Raw genomic sequence first — 15,240 nt, 5'->3', positions numbered from 1 at the left:
GGCACCGCCCCCGCGCGGCCCGGGACCCCGGCGGAGAGCGGCCGGGAGCGCGGAGGGCGGAGCCGCGGCCGGAGGGCGGGGAGGAGGGAGGGGAGGGGGGCGGGCGCCGGGGAGCGGGTCCCGGCCGCGGAGGGCGGCTCTGCGGGGCGGGGGAGCCGCGGGGGAAACGCGGGCCGGAGGGCGGGCACCTCCGCGGGAAACCGCAGGCGGCGCTGCGCCCGAGGAAACCTGGGGGTCCCCCACCCCCGCCCTCCCCGCTCCCGAAACACCGCGCCTCCCGATCGGCCGGCTCCGCGGGAGAACGGCCCCCCACCCCGGCGCCGGGACAGGGCGCCCCCACCCCGCCTCCTGCGTCCCCGCCGCCCCGCTCGCCGGGACCCAGCGCTCGCCGCGAGCCTCGGGCACTGTCCGCCGGGAGGCGGCCGCGGTGCTGTACCTGAGCGAGAGGGGTGTCTCCGGGAGGTGACTCCCGTGGGGCGCTTTCCCCCCGAATACACGCCGGGGAGACGCGGTGTCTCCCACCCGGGCTAAGGGACCCCTCCCGCGGAAGGAGACGCGGTCGGACGTGCGGTGGTCCCTGCGTGGCCCTGATCGGAGGACTCGCCTCCCCTCCGAGGGTGGGCCTGGTGGGGTCCCACTGCCGCCCCTGCGGGTCCCTCCGGGCGGCGGAAAGCCCCCCCCCGCCCCCCGCGAGCCCGCCCGCACTGGGCCCATTGCTGGCGCTCACCTGCGGCCCGGACTGCCCTGGGCCCGGAGCCGCCCGCCGCCCCCCGCCCTCCGCCCTCCCGGGTGTGCGCGCGGGGTCTGTGTTCAGCTGGCCACCGAGCTGCCCCTGCTGCCCGCCCGGCAGTGGCCTTGCAGCAAGCTGGGTTTGCTCCAAACCGAGAGAAGAAAGCTTGGCTTTTTTAAAGGACAGTTTAAGATGACACTAAAAGGGAAATAGGAACATCGTAGAAATGGGTGGGTAATCCTGTTTTTAAAAACCGGAAGTCTGGGTATTGATGTGCCTCGGTTGGGGGTCCCTGCGCAAAGCCGGCGCCAGAACGCAGCGCGGTGGGTGCCGGGCCAGCACTGTGTCCCCAGCCGCAGAGGCGGCCAGCCGGGGGCCAGGCGGCTGGCATCTCCTCCCTCTCTGGCCCAGCGAACCCCAAAGTTACTTCCGCTCCCCGTGCTGCTCCTTCCTGGTCAGTGAAAGGAGAGGATGGTGGTACCCAACAGGGTTGGGATGGGGCTTAAATTCAAGGAGTTAGTGCCTCTAAAGAGCTTAGAAGGGCCTGGTCCCCGGTAAACGCTATTGCAGTACTTGTTCATTGTTTTTTGTTTTTAATTAAATACATTTTATTGATTTTTTACAGAAAGGAAGAGGAATAGAGAGCCAGAAACATCAATAAGAGAGAAACATTGACCAGCTGCCTCCTGCACACCCCCAACTGGGGATGTGCCTGCAACCAAGGTACATGCCCTTGACCGGAATCGAACCTGGGACCCTTCAGTGGGCAGGCGGATGCTCTATCCACCGAGCCAAACCGGCCAGGGCTTTATTGTTTTAATCTCTTCTGTAGATCGCTCTCTGCCAACAGAAGCAAGTGGTGCTGGTCTCTTCCTGTTTAAAAACCCAAGTTTCTGCTGCACCACCCATGACGTCTCGGTCTCCAGCAGCCTGAAGGACGCTTGGGGTCTCGGCTCGCTTGTAAACAAAGGGAGGTGAAGGGCCCCAGCCCAAGAAAGGCCACCCAAACCCTTTCAAGGGTATCTTCCGGCACTTTCTCAGGAGCCAGGCAAGGCCCCCAACCTTGGCCCTGCGGAAATCTGCTAAGTGTAATTTTATGACCTTACGCTTATACTAGTCAGACAGTTTTTCTTACTTAATAGAATGACGCACCTAATAGCAAGTCACAAGCACATTTCACTTAACTGCTGTGTTCTACATTTATTACCACCATGTATTCCTTGTATTATTTCTTGCTCACTGGAGACCCCATGCTCTTAAATATTTGGATATTAAACTGAATGAGTTAAGTTATAACTAATGGTGTTCTAGTTGTAATAATCAGAAATATATTACTGAGATTTCAATTTCAACAAAAAAAATGTGGTTTTTTTTAATGTTTAATGAGATGGGTGACATTTTACTTGGTCCATGCTAACTGAATGAGGATAAACAATATCCTTTTAAGTGGTTTAGATTTACTCCCAACCTTGTTAAAATAAAAAATCCATACTTTTTTTTTTCCTGTGAATTTGGAAAGAAAAATAGCACCTAGAATCTCACTTTTACAGTAGCTGTGGGTTCAGACCTCCGTATTACAATCACTGATTAAATATAGTAATTTCTATATTTAAATACATGTCTCAGCATCTGGGATTCAATTAAAGAAAATGGTTAGGTTGAAGGATTATGCGTGGACAGTTACAGAATTGGAATGTAGTTTGTGTAAAAGTTAGACATCGGTATGATTCAGTATTGTTGTGGTACAGAACCTTCTCCTAACTAAAGCCCAAAATGAGAAGAGGGATAGGTTGTGTTTGCTTTACCCATTCTTGTCCCCGGCCGAGTGCTGGGTCTCCTCAGCAGACTGCCAGGTTTGCCCTCACAGGAATCCGAGCTGCCAGCGCGGGCCCTGCCAGACCCTTCGGCTCCCTGGACAACACCACCTGCCAGTGGCAGATGGACTGGGAATCTGTTCAGAAACTGTGAGGCTGGCCCTGACCGGTCTGGCTCAGTGGATAGAGCATCAGCCTTCGGACTGAAGGGTCCCAGGTTCGATTTCAGTCAAGGGCATGTACCTTGGTTGCGGGCACATCCCCAGTGGGAGGTGTGCAGGAGGCAGCTGATCGATGTTTCTCTCTCATCGATGTTTCTAACTATCTATCCCTCTCCCTTCCTCTCTGTAGGAAATCAATCAAATATATTTTAAAAAAGAAAACTGTGAGGCTGGAGTGTAGAGGAACTGAGGATGGAAAGCAGACAGGAGACTGAAGGAGGGGTCATATCACAAACAAAGCAGCGGTGCCTGGTGCCCTGTTTGAAACCACGCCCTACTCCCCACCCCACCCGTCTCCCCGGAGTAAACAGAGCAGGCTGCCCAGGCCCCGCTGCCTGTCGGAAGGCTGCGGGCAGTCAGTGCTCAGCACGCGTGTAACCCAGATGTGCAGGGCCCCCCGGGCGTGCTGCACGCCAGCTGGACAACTCAACCCTGGAGAGAAGGTCACAAACCTAGTGCCACCCGGACAGAGCAGTGTCCACGTCCCCGGCGCTGCCTCGCATTCCACAGGGGCTTCGTCCTGGTGAGTGTGAGAGGTGGCCCTCGCACTCATGCATGTGGCGACGTTCAAGAAGCAAACACGGCTCTTACTACTGCCTGACACAGTCCCGAGTCCTGGAGGGCGTCTGTAGCCAGCGGCCATGATTCCTGAGTTCTAGTTGAGACTTAGGTTCTGGGCCTTACACAAGGTTTCCTAGGATATCTTATTTTAATAAAAACTTCCCTGTTTTTGCTTTATGGTAAACACTGCTTAACCTAAAATCCTACTTTACCAAAATAGTATGCATAAAGGCACAAAAGAGCAGAAATAAATTTACCCCTTCACATTTTACAGGCCAGTCATCCCCAGACCCCATGTCTTTGAACTGTCACTAAGAGAATCACCTTGTCAATATGGACTTCATAGGTTAATCAACAGACATTGAATTTCAAACCTTTTTCATTGAGTCCCTGACCCCGGCTTGTAAAATACTAGTATCTCACGGAGCCTTTTGTCCCAGGTGGCAATTCTTAAGAACCATGCTATATAGTGGAGAGGGACTATTAAGAACATCTAGCCCTGACCAGTTTGGCTCAGTGGATAGAGCATCGGCCTGCAGACTGAAGGGTCCCAGGTTCGATTCCGGTCAAGGGCATGTACCTTGGTTGCGGGCACATCCCCAGTGGGGGGTGTGCAGGAGGCAGCTGATCGATGTTTCTCTCTCATCGATGTTTCTAACTCTCTATTCCTCTCCCTCTCCCTTCCTCTCTGTAAAAAATCAATAAAATATATATTTTTTAAAAAGAACATCTATATAAAGAGGTAATATGCAAATTAGGCCAGGATGCCATAATGGGTCACAACAGGACAGGAGGAGGGTGCGTGTGCAGGTGAGGCCCGGAGCGGAGACGGAGACAGAGACAGGCTCGGGCAGCCCGGAGCGGACACAGGCAGGGGGGCTGAGGGATGCTGCGAGTCAGGCGCGGTCCCGGCCCCCCGCAGGGTGCTCCTCGCATGATTTCAATCGCGTGCTGGGCCTCTAGTGTCATATACGTCTCATTGAAATCTGATAGGGGTGACTTTTTCCCTGTCTTTAAGAAAAAACTTTCTGCTAAGCCTTTCGTCACTGCCACAGAGAAAAGGGGCTGAAACAATAGAAGCATTAGACCTGTAGCAGGGAGACAGTCAAGGCTGGCAGGAGGTGGTTTGCAGTTTAAACCAATGAAATAAAAGCAGGTCTGGCCCGGCCAGTGTGCTCAGTGGCTGAGCACCAACCTGTGAACCAGGAGGTCACAGTTGGATTCCCGGTCAGGGCACATTCCTCAGGTTGAGGGCTCGATCCCCAGTGTGGGGCGTGCAGGAGGCAGCTGATCAATGGTTCTCTCTCATCGTTGGTGTTTCTCTCCCTCCCTCTCCCTTCCTCTCTGAAATGAATAAAATATATTTTAAAAAATAAAACATAAAAGTAAATAAAAACAGCTCTGCCCCCAATCCTCCCTGAAATCAACTGACAATAACCAGGAGCCCAAGAGAAAGAAACCCTCGGTGGAGCCAGAAAACGCCGAAAGCCCTACCAGTGTTTTGTGAAGAAAGCCCGGGCGCGCGGGAGAGCACCTGCTCGGCCCCTTTGGGACAGCAGACGAGAGAGCGGCTCTCTGAGCGGGTGGGACCCACGCGGAGAACACCCACCGCCTCCTGGAAGGCGAGCACAGGAGCTGCCTAGGAGCCTCTCTCCTCTCCTTTGCCCACGCGGCGAGCTTTCCCCAGCAGCGGGCCAGGGATGTGTGGAGTGAAGGCAGGGCCTTGGGTGACACGCTGCGCTGAGCCGCCAATGTTTTGATAAGCTGAAAAGCTGTGCAGCTAAGTCAAAGGCAAACACACTGGATCTCGTATCATATGGAGATTCGTGAAAAACCAGTACAACTTCCCCTAACCTGGGTTACAATTCTGCCAGAGAGCAAGTGGGGGAAAAGCATTCATGGGCAACGTCTTGTAATGCAGCTGTTCTGGGGGTACACTCCCTGGCCTGTACCCCGACTAGGCTGGGAATAACTCCTTTCAAAACAGAGATCCTCAAAACACAGACTCAGAGAAGCAGAGAACAACCTGGCCACCAGATGGGAGGGGTGGGGGCTGGTAAGAGAGGTGAAGGGATTAAAAAGTACAGACTGGCAGTGACAAAACAGCCACAGGGATGTCAGGTACAGCGCAGGGAACATGTCAATAGTATTGTAATTACTGCGTATGGGGCCAGGGCAAGAGAATGCTTTCTGGAATCCTGCTGATCACATATGTAACGAACCCTCAATCTACACATGTAATATGTGTGTGCGTGCTTTACCACATGGAGGTTATAAGTCAGTTTTTTTTTTAATTCAAAGAAGTCCTGTTTTAAAAAATATCCAGTCAAAACTAAAGAAAGAAAAATAGAGAATTAGTAGAAGAAAAATATTTTAATTTGCTCTTCTAATCTTAAGATAGTCCTGTAGACATGAGTAAAGATATAGAGAAACAGGCCCTGGTTGGTTTGGCTCAGTGTATATAGAGCATCGGTCTGCGGACTGAATGGTCCCAGGTTCAATTCTGGTCAAGGGCACATGCCCGGGTTGTGGGCTCGATCCCCAGTGTGGGGCATCCCCAGTGTGGAGCGTGCAGGAGGCAGCCGATCAATGATTCTCTCTCATTGATGTTTCTATCTCTCCCTCTCCCTTCTCTCTGAAATCAATAAATACGTTTTTTAAAAATAAATAAATAAAAAGATATAGAGAAACAAAAAGATACAATTAATAATGTAGGTTTATCTAAAGTATGTATGGTGTCATAAGATGGTGGCACCTCCCTCAGCCTTTATCTTTGAGTGACCATGTGGAGCGAGGACCCCCCCTCCCTCATCCGAACCTCCCGACCCACCGTGACATGGCATCTGAGCAAAACATGAACCTTCATTTTGTTAAGCAACTGGCACTTCAGGAATGATTCATATTACAACAAACATCGACTATTACAACTAATAAATTAGACTAGCAACACAATAGAAACTTAGAATTAGACTCAAATAAATATGGAAATTCAATATATATGTAAAAGTGTCATTTTCAAGCACGAGAAATAGACATGATGAATCATTAAATGGAGAAGGAACAATGCTAACATCCGAAAGACACTAGACTTACTTAAAGTTCACACTGAAAATTTCCAGAGTTCAAAGTTTTAAAGATAAAAATATAAAAAGTAAAACTCTAAAAATACTAGGAGACAGGGTGGATCTTTCTATGATCTCAGAATGGAGATCTTTCTAAAGAAGACATTAAAGGAATGATGGAGAAACGGTACTAAACAAAACTTAAATCTTCTTCACTGGAAATGTTCCACGAGCAAAGTCAAAATCAGTAACAATCTGAAAATATTTAAAATGCACAACAGCAACAAATGGTTAATATCCTTAAGGTGTGAAAAAGTACTTGTCAATAAGCAATCTAGGGGAAGGGAATTTTCAGGGGAGATGGTTTAAAAGAAGGAGTTCTTAACTTTAACTCACAATTTTTTAAATGGCAATGAGATACCATCTTCCACTGATTGGTTTGGCAAAGAATAAACTCTATGGGCAAGGTACTGTCCGTGGCTAACACAAACCTCTAAGGGGGTGATTGTCAGCACTTATTAGTAGTTTAAACCCTAGAGCCTTTGGTACAGCAATTACTACTTTTAAAAATTACTCTGTAGTTCTATTTGGGAATGCGTGCAAAGACGTAAACTCAAGGACATATGTGTGCAGCAATGTCATAAACACAGCAAGGCTGGAAACAACCTGACTGTCAGCATTAAGGGGTTGGGTAAATAAGTGACATCAGTGCCATTGAAAATCATGCTTGAGGTCTAAGAAGCAATGCAGAGAGAAAACGGAAAAAAGAACCCTAAAACTCTGGGAGAAAAGGAGGAGACCCAGGGACAACTGGGTATAACGTGGGGGGGAAGTGAAGAATTCGAGGAAGGATCCAAGGCGCCTGGAAAAGCAGCTGAGCCCTGAGGCGGGAAAAAGACAAGGATGACTCCGAATTCTGAGAACTGGAACTCTCACGCTCCGTGTGGTGTTACCCTCGCCCTCCAGAAAAGGCAGCCACCTTCTCTGCCTCGCGTTTATGGGATGCGGCCAGGGTAGGTGGGAGAGGTGAAAGGAACAGGGACTCGGTTTCCTGTTTGGACGGTTTTAGGACCGGGAATAAAGACAAGTTACAGGTGCACATCTCCTCCTAAACCAGAAATTAGGACAGAATCTGACTGGGCAAAGAGAAGCACCCAGAAGGTCTTCGTGGATGGGGAGACATGCTGGGTCTTCTCCGTAGTTGAGGTCGGAGACCAAGCCAGTGTGAGAAGAGGGAGCCTTTAAGCTCGCGCTCTGGGCTCCTGGGAGCTGTGAGATAGAGTCAGAGGGGAGCCCGTGAGTGTGCCTCCGCTCAGGTCTGGCTCAGGTCTCCCCCCGGAGCGGGAGGATTCGTGAGAGGCATATGCAGAGCTCCGAGCTCCGCTCGTTTGCATCAGCTTGTTTGCATATAAGCGGGTGAAGGGGGTTAAATATTATTCTGGGAGTCGATAGCCAGTTCTTTATGATTCAGAAGAGGCTAAGAGACTTTTTTTTTAAATCATAATAAATCATGTATCCAGGCCCAGGATTTTAATCCTCCTCTGTTATCTCTATTATCAGCAGAAAACATCAATGACAACAAAAACTGAATATGGAAAACCAGTCCTACAAGTTTTGCAGTAAATGATAAATCAGAATATCAAGTACAAATAATAATCCTATATAATAAAGAGGTAATATGCAAATTGACCCTCATGTCCTCACAAGATGGCTGCCTACAACCAGGCTGGCAGGGGGGTTAGTGAGGGACGACCAAACGACTGAACAAGCAGGCTGTGTGGGGTGACCAGGCCAGCAGGGCAGTTAGTGAGGGGCAACCAGGCCGGCGGGGGTGGGGGGGGAGTTGTGGGCAACCAGGCAGGCAGGCAGGTGAGTGAGCCAGCGGTCCAGGATTGTGAGAGGGATGTCTGACTGCCAGTTTAGGCCCGATCCCTAAACCAGCTGTCGGACATCCCCCAAGGGGTCCTGGATTGGAGAGGGTGCAGGCTGAGCTGAGGGCCCCCCCGTGCATGAATTTCGTGCACCAGGCCTCTAGTACTTTTATCATTAATTACTAACCTGAAGAACCTAGAGGGCTTGAAGACATATGGGAATGATAGAATTGGTTAAGCAAAACCAAGAATCTTTTAGAAAAATGATCTTTTTGCATAAAAAAAGGCCTGTGCCCTGTGAATGCCCATGCGTGCTCCCTCGCGGTTGATGCTGCCACGTGGACTTGTGCCAGCTGTGCACGCAGAGGTTGTCCAGCCAGGGAGGTGAGTGCTCCCCTCTGCCCTCGAAGCTGTTCACCTGGTGCGGGGGAACTAAGAGGAGAACCCCAGCTGCCTTGGAGATGCAATGCCTCTTTTATTTTTTTAATATATTTTTATTGACTTCAGAAAGGAAGGGGGATGGAGAGAGAGATAGAAACATCAATGATGAGAGAGATCATTGATCAGCTGCACACCCCACACTGGAATCGAGCCCTTAACCCAGCTATGTGCCCTGACCGGGAATCAAACCGTGACCTCCCGGTTCATAGATCGACACGCAACCACTGAGCCACACCAGCTGGCTGCAATGCCTCTTTTTACACAAAGCATCCACCCAGTCCCAAAGTGGTATCTTAACAATTCTTACCAAAATGTGCTCTTGATGGTTCCTTGTGTCTGTTCTCTTGCCCTTGGCCCCACGGTCTCAGCTCTTCCCTAAGACAGGAATCCACAAAAAATTCCCCAACATCCAACCTCTCTTCAGTCTAGTAAGATTACTGAAGGTTGGGGGCCGCACTGAGGAAGGTAACATCCCATACCACACAATGTCACCGTCATGTTCAGTTTTTCCTCGTGTCCCCTCTCTTTCCCCAAATCCCAAAGCCATTACACGTGACTCTGCTACTGATGGAAGCCATCCCACAAGCCCTGCCTGCGTGCCATGCTCTGGAGAATAGAGTTTCTCCATCTTTCTTCCCTCTTTTAGGTCTCCGAGCCTTTGAACGTGTTGGCCCCTGGGGAGTAGAATCTCTCTCTCCCCTTGTCCACCTGGTAAACTCCTACTCATTTTTCAAGCCCTATTTCAAAATGAAAGAAATAGGACTGACATAAGTCAGAGACATTTCTGAGTGTTTTTTTCATCAACAGTATGGCTAGCTAGCCAGTGACCACTCTGTTGGTTCACAGCTCTCTGAACCAGCAGTCAACTGGTCAACGATGAAGCTGGACCCTGGAACTGAGTGATACAATCAGAAGAGTCTAAAAATGGGCCTGGGGACCAGTACTGAGAGCGATGACAGAGCGCGCCGGAAAGAAAGTTGTATGCTCGAAACTGTTGTTAAACTGAGTAATGAGACACTATACCTGTAATTTACTTCGACTGCCCGGTTCCTAGCCTGGAATTTCCTGGCAGTGACTTAATGAGCAGCTCTGTCCTGATCTGACCCCATTGCAGTGAGCAGGGTCAGAGAAGGGTTACCCTGGGGAAGGAGAGGGACTAGGGAGAAACCATAAACCTAGGCCCTGAGCCTCCGGCCCAGAGAGACCCACCCGGCCCCAACGCCATGCCAGGTGGTGCGGCAGAAGCTGAGCGGCCTCCGGGACGCGCCTCTTTGAGTTCTTTGCCGTTGGGAGTGATTTCGTGACGGTGCCCCGAGTCTTCACACATCCGCAGGGACCTAGAACATTAGTGTGCTGCCAGAAGAGACTCCCCCAGTCCTCAGAAAGACAACTAGCAGCACCCATTTCCAGAAGAATTAGAGAAGCCATAGCACCATCTATCTATTCTAGTTCATCTCGGGTTTAATCTTTCCTATGACCTGTAAGATACTGACTCTTATAACACCCCTGAACACTGACACTTGATTGAAAGGTACCCACTACGGACACGTTAAGTCTTGATATCATTCTCCATCAACATGTGATGCATGGGTGAGAGTGTATGTTCAGCCCTATGTTGTACCTCCATCAATAGTTAAACAACCCATCCTTCTCAGCCTGCATGAGAGTGAATTACTTATTTCCACAGACACTTACCCTCGTTAGAAGAGCTCAGGTATAGAAGCATTTTGGAAGTGACTTTCTCTGTCAACCTCCAAAACCCTGGAGCAGTGCCCCTGGGTAACAGGTAGCTATTGCATCGCATGGCAAACTGCACCAGATACTTAGAGCTGTTGTTGGCTTTCCCACTTACTTTCATGGTAAGCAGATTGAGAACTTTTAAGTAGACCAGTAGTTGAGGCATAAGAAGCCTAGAGCATTATTTTCAATATTTGACCAGGGAAAAGATCCTCTAAGGATTTATTTTCGCAAGGTATTTTTTGGACTGACGCTTAAAACATCAGGCTCTAGCCTTTAAGAAGACATCCGAGCCCTAATGGGTTTGGCTCAGTGGATAGAGCGTCAGCCTGCGGACTCAAGGGTCCCAGGTTCGATTCTGGTCAGGAGCATGTACCTTGGTTGCGGGCACATCCCCAGTAGGGGGTGTGCAGGAGGCAGCTGATTCATGTTTCTCTCTCATAGATGTTTCTAACTCCCTATCCCTCTCCCTTCCTCTCTGTAAAAAAATCAATAAAATATATATTTTTTAAGGAAGAAGAAGAAGAAAGAAGAAGAAGAAGAAGAAGAAGAAGAAGAAGAAGAAGAAGAAGAAGAAGAAGAAGAAGAAGAAGAAGAAGAAGAAGAAGAAAGAAGAAGAAGGAAGAAGAAGAAGGAAGAAGAAGAAGGAGGAGGAGAAGAAGAGAAAGAAGAAAGAAGAAAGAAGAAAGAAGAAGACATCCGAGCTGGTAGAAATAGTCTCCGAGTTGGTAGAAATAGAGTCCGTGGGCTTATGTGTCGGCTGCTTTAACATAGTCTTTCATGGGAATGTAAGGGTTAGAGATCAGATGGCCTCACAAGTTACTTCTAGACTCATTTCCAGATTCATATTCTATAACCGATGTACACTTACCAAAACATTTAGGCAATAAATATGTGTTCCTACCCCTAAAGCGGCACAAACTGGAATTAAAAGAAAACAGCAGTTGTTATCTCTTCCGAGGAGAATGTCTTACTGTGTTCATCTGGGACTGCAGGAAGGACAGTGGTCGTGCTGCTGATGGTCCAAGTTGCTGGGCAGCAAAGAGCATGCGCACAGCAAGCGAGCGGTCAGACCTCCCGAGAAAGCAGTGTCCAGGCTGGCAGGGAGAGAGATTTCCTTGGGAAAACATTGTTTACAGAGGAATTACAGTTTAAAGGAGATTTTTCAAAGTCAGTTTAATATCGTGTTCCCCACCTTCCCCAGCAGAACTAGGTTCAGCCCCAGAACATTGGAGGAGGTGTCTCAGAGCTATGGCTATCGCTCGCACAGTCGTGTAAGGGGCCGGACGCTCACCAGGCCTCTTTCTGATCCTTGGTGAGTCTCCTCCGGGCCGCCTCGGGCAGGCCACCCTAACACTCCGGGGGAGAGAGTGAGCTGGCCCAGCGCCGGGGAGGGGACCTTGATGTGAGGGCTACATTGTATGTGTTAACCTGCGAGGCGGTGGTGCCGTTACCTGGTCGAACACGAGCTGGATGCTGCTGTGGGCATTGTGTAGGTTACAGTTACCATCCAAAGGGGAAGGGTTTCCCGCTGACGGGGTGGGTGGAGCTCATCGGACCGGGTGAAGACCTTCGGAGCAAAAGCTGATGTTTCCCAGCGCAGAAGGAATTCTGCGTCAAGACATGGACCTCCTTTCTGGCCAGTGACGTCCTGCAGATGGCCCCAGAGGCCATGCCTGCCTTCAGTCCTCTTCACCAGAAGGCCGGCCAGCAGCCACCCAGACCAGACACCGGGGGAACACCCCACAGCCCCGAGGGAGGCCGCAGCACCGCCTGGACCACAGAGACCGAGAGGAGCCGCGTCTGAAGGGTAAGGAGAGCGGTTTCTCTTGGACCACATCGCCCCTGAGGCCAGCGCAGCGCCCCCAAGAGGCCCTCCATCTCCAGAGCTCTGGTGGGAGAGAGCCCCAGTGACAGCATTGCTAGATGCTTCCCCAGAGGGAACCCGTGGGGCCACCTGGAGGGAGAAGGGGGGCTCGCAGCAGCCGGGCTCAGCTCTCAGCAGACTGTGTTCCTGTTGGCAGAGGTGCCGAGTGAGGTCCCCGCCAGGAGCGTTGCCGTCTATGAAGCGGGGCTGAGGGCAGGGAGGGTGGGGAGGAGCACGGGTAAGCCCTTCGAAGCAGGATCGCAGCGGGAGCGGGGCGCTGGAAACGATAGGGAGTCGGTGAGGGCGGAGGGGGGACGCCTGCAGCTGCCAGGAGTGTGCCTGGTTTGTCCGAGGTGTCACGAAGCCCTTCCAGAACGGGCCCCGGGCCGGGTCTTCTCCCAGCATGTACCCGGTGCCTGGCACAGAGCCCACCATGTGTTAAATGTGCGTTGACTGAATCAAAAGGGAATGTCTGAGTGAATTCGCCATCTCCATGTCTTAAAATCCCTCCTTCCTGAGCCCGCCGCCGGCCGCACACATTTCAGACCCGCCGCCTGGGGCTCCAGCGGGACAGCCGTGGCGGGAAGCAAGTCCCGTGTGTCACCTACAGATGCACTCAGTTTGCGAGTGAAAGCGTGCGTGTTCCAGGTTCCTTAGTGCCTAAAAGCGTGCGTGTTCCAGGTTCCGTAGCACCTGAAAGCGTGCGTGTTCCAGGTTCCGTAGCACCTGAAAGCACGCGTGTTCCAGGTTCCGTAGCACCTGAAAGCATGCGTGTTCCAGGTTCCGTAGCGCCCAAAAGCGTGCGTGTTCCAGGTTCCGTAGCACCTGAAAGCGTGCGTGTTCCAGGTTCCGTAGCACCTGAAAGCGTGCGTGTTCCAGGTTCCATAGCACCTGAAAGCGTGCGTGTTCCAGGTTCCGTAGCACCCGAAAATGTGCGTGTTCCAGGTTCCGTAGCACCGGAAAGCATGTGTGTTCCAGGTTCCGTAGCACCTGAAAGCATGTGTGTTCCAGGTTCCATAGCACCTAAAAGCGTGCGTGTTCCAGGTTCCGTAGCACCCGAAAGCGTGCGTGTTCCAGGTTCCATAGCACCTGAAAGCATGTGTGTTCCAGGTTCCATAGCACCTGAAAGCGTGCGTGTTCCAGGTTCCGTAGCACCCAAAAGCATGCGTGTTCCAGGTTCCGTAGCACCCAAAAGCATGCGTGTTCCAGGTTCTGTAGTGCCTAAAAGCGTGCGTGTTCCAGGTTCCATAGCACCTAAAAGCGTGCGTGTTCCAGGTTCCATAGCACCTGAAAGCGTGCGTGTTCCAGGTTCCGTAGCACCCAAAAGCATGCGTGTTCCAGGTTCTGTAGCGCCTAAAAGCATGCGTGTTCCAGGTTCTGTACTACCGCAGAAGCAACTAAAGGCCCTTCCGTGGAGTTAGTTGAAAAATTGCAGCACACCCGTGGCTAGAATACTTTGCATCCATAAACAAAAAAGTTCCCTATGTTCTTACACTGAATTTTATCCGGGAGTGAGTGAAAAAAGCAAGATACAGAATAGGGTATATGGGTGCTGTCATTTGTATAATGGAGGGAGGAGAGTAACCCCCACATACCGTCTCTTGAAGGATATACATGAAAGTCGTAATATTGGTTGTTTCTGGGGAATAAGAACATCTTTTTGTGACTTTGAAACTTGATACCATATATCGTGAAAATAAATCAATTTGAAGTGAAACTACAGAGCACAGCCCATAATGTTGTTAAAGACGGATGCGGAATCTTGGGTGGCTGGGGAGTTGCTCATGGGCCTGTGGTTCTTCTGCCCCCTGGAGGCTGCTTTGAGAAGCACTTGACTTGACCATGGCTCTTGAACCCTTTATCTGTCCTCCGATGACTAGATGAGGCACACAGGCCTGATGGCTGAGCACGGGACGTTGTCCTCTGCTACATGCTTTCATTTCAGCCGGCAGCAGTGGTTCCTGCAATGCCGGCGGTAAATGGCTGTTACAACAGGAAGAATCGAAACTTGAATGAACCCCAGCTCTACTGAAATCTCTACGAAACAGATCGCGTATGTTAGCATCGAGAGTAGGTCTTCACTCACTAGTGAAATACTGATACTTCCTTTTACTCAACTTTGGCCAAAAATATAAAACGAGACAATAAAATTGTAGAATGATTATTCGTTTATATCTATGAGCATAGCCAATGACATACAAATGAATTACATAACCGTGATGCTGGATTTTAAATCCTAGCACACCCAAAATGTACAGAAAGGACTTTGTAACCAGGACTTGCAACTTAATCATAAAATATGGAAAATAAACAATTTTTAAAATGTTTTGAAATTTAAATATCTATCTATATAAAAGCCTAAGCGACCACTTGACCATTCGACCAGTAGCTATGACTCGCACTAACCACCAGGGGGCAGACGCTCTGACCAGTAGGTTAGCTTGCTGCTGGGGTCCAGCCAATCGGGACTGGGCGAGATGGGCTGGACACTCCCTGGAGCCCTCCTGCAGTCCCTCCCCAGCCCTGAACCAGTGGGGTCCTTTGGCCTGGCCTGCACCCTCTTGCAATCCGGGACCCCTTGGGGGATGTTGGAGAGCCTGTTTCGGCCCGATCCCTGCAGGCCAGGCCAAGGGACCCCATCGGTGCATGAATTTGTGCACCAGGCCTCTGGTATAATTTAACAATATAACAAACACATATTTCTGCCATCACAGTCTTTGTTAATATTTTCATATTTATTTTTAACTAATTTCTTTATAAAAAAAACACACAACTAAGATGTATTTTTTCTGATTAGAAAATGATGACATACTCCTTATTGACAATTTCAAAAAATATGAAAAAATTGAACAATATTTATAGCATTAAAACAATATGAAGTTGGCAAAACAATATGAAGTTTTGCAAAACACGTTTTAAGTCAATACAAATATCCA

The sequence above is a fragment of the Cnephaeus nilssonii genome (assembly GCF_951640355.1).
Source record: "Cnephaeus nilssonii genome assembly, chromosome: 11".
NCBI classification, from domain to species: Eukaryota; Metazoa; Chordata; class Mammalia; order Chiroptera; family Vespertilionidae; genus Cnephaeus; species Cnephaeus nilssonii.
The sequence above is the reverse complement of the archived record's forward strand: the minus strand, read 5'-3'. Positions refer to the sequence as shown.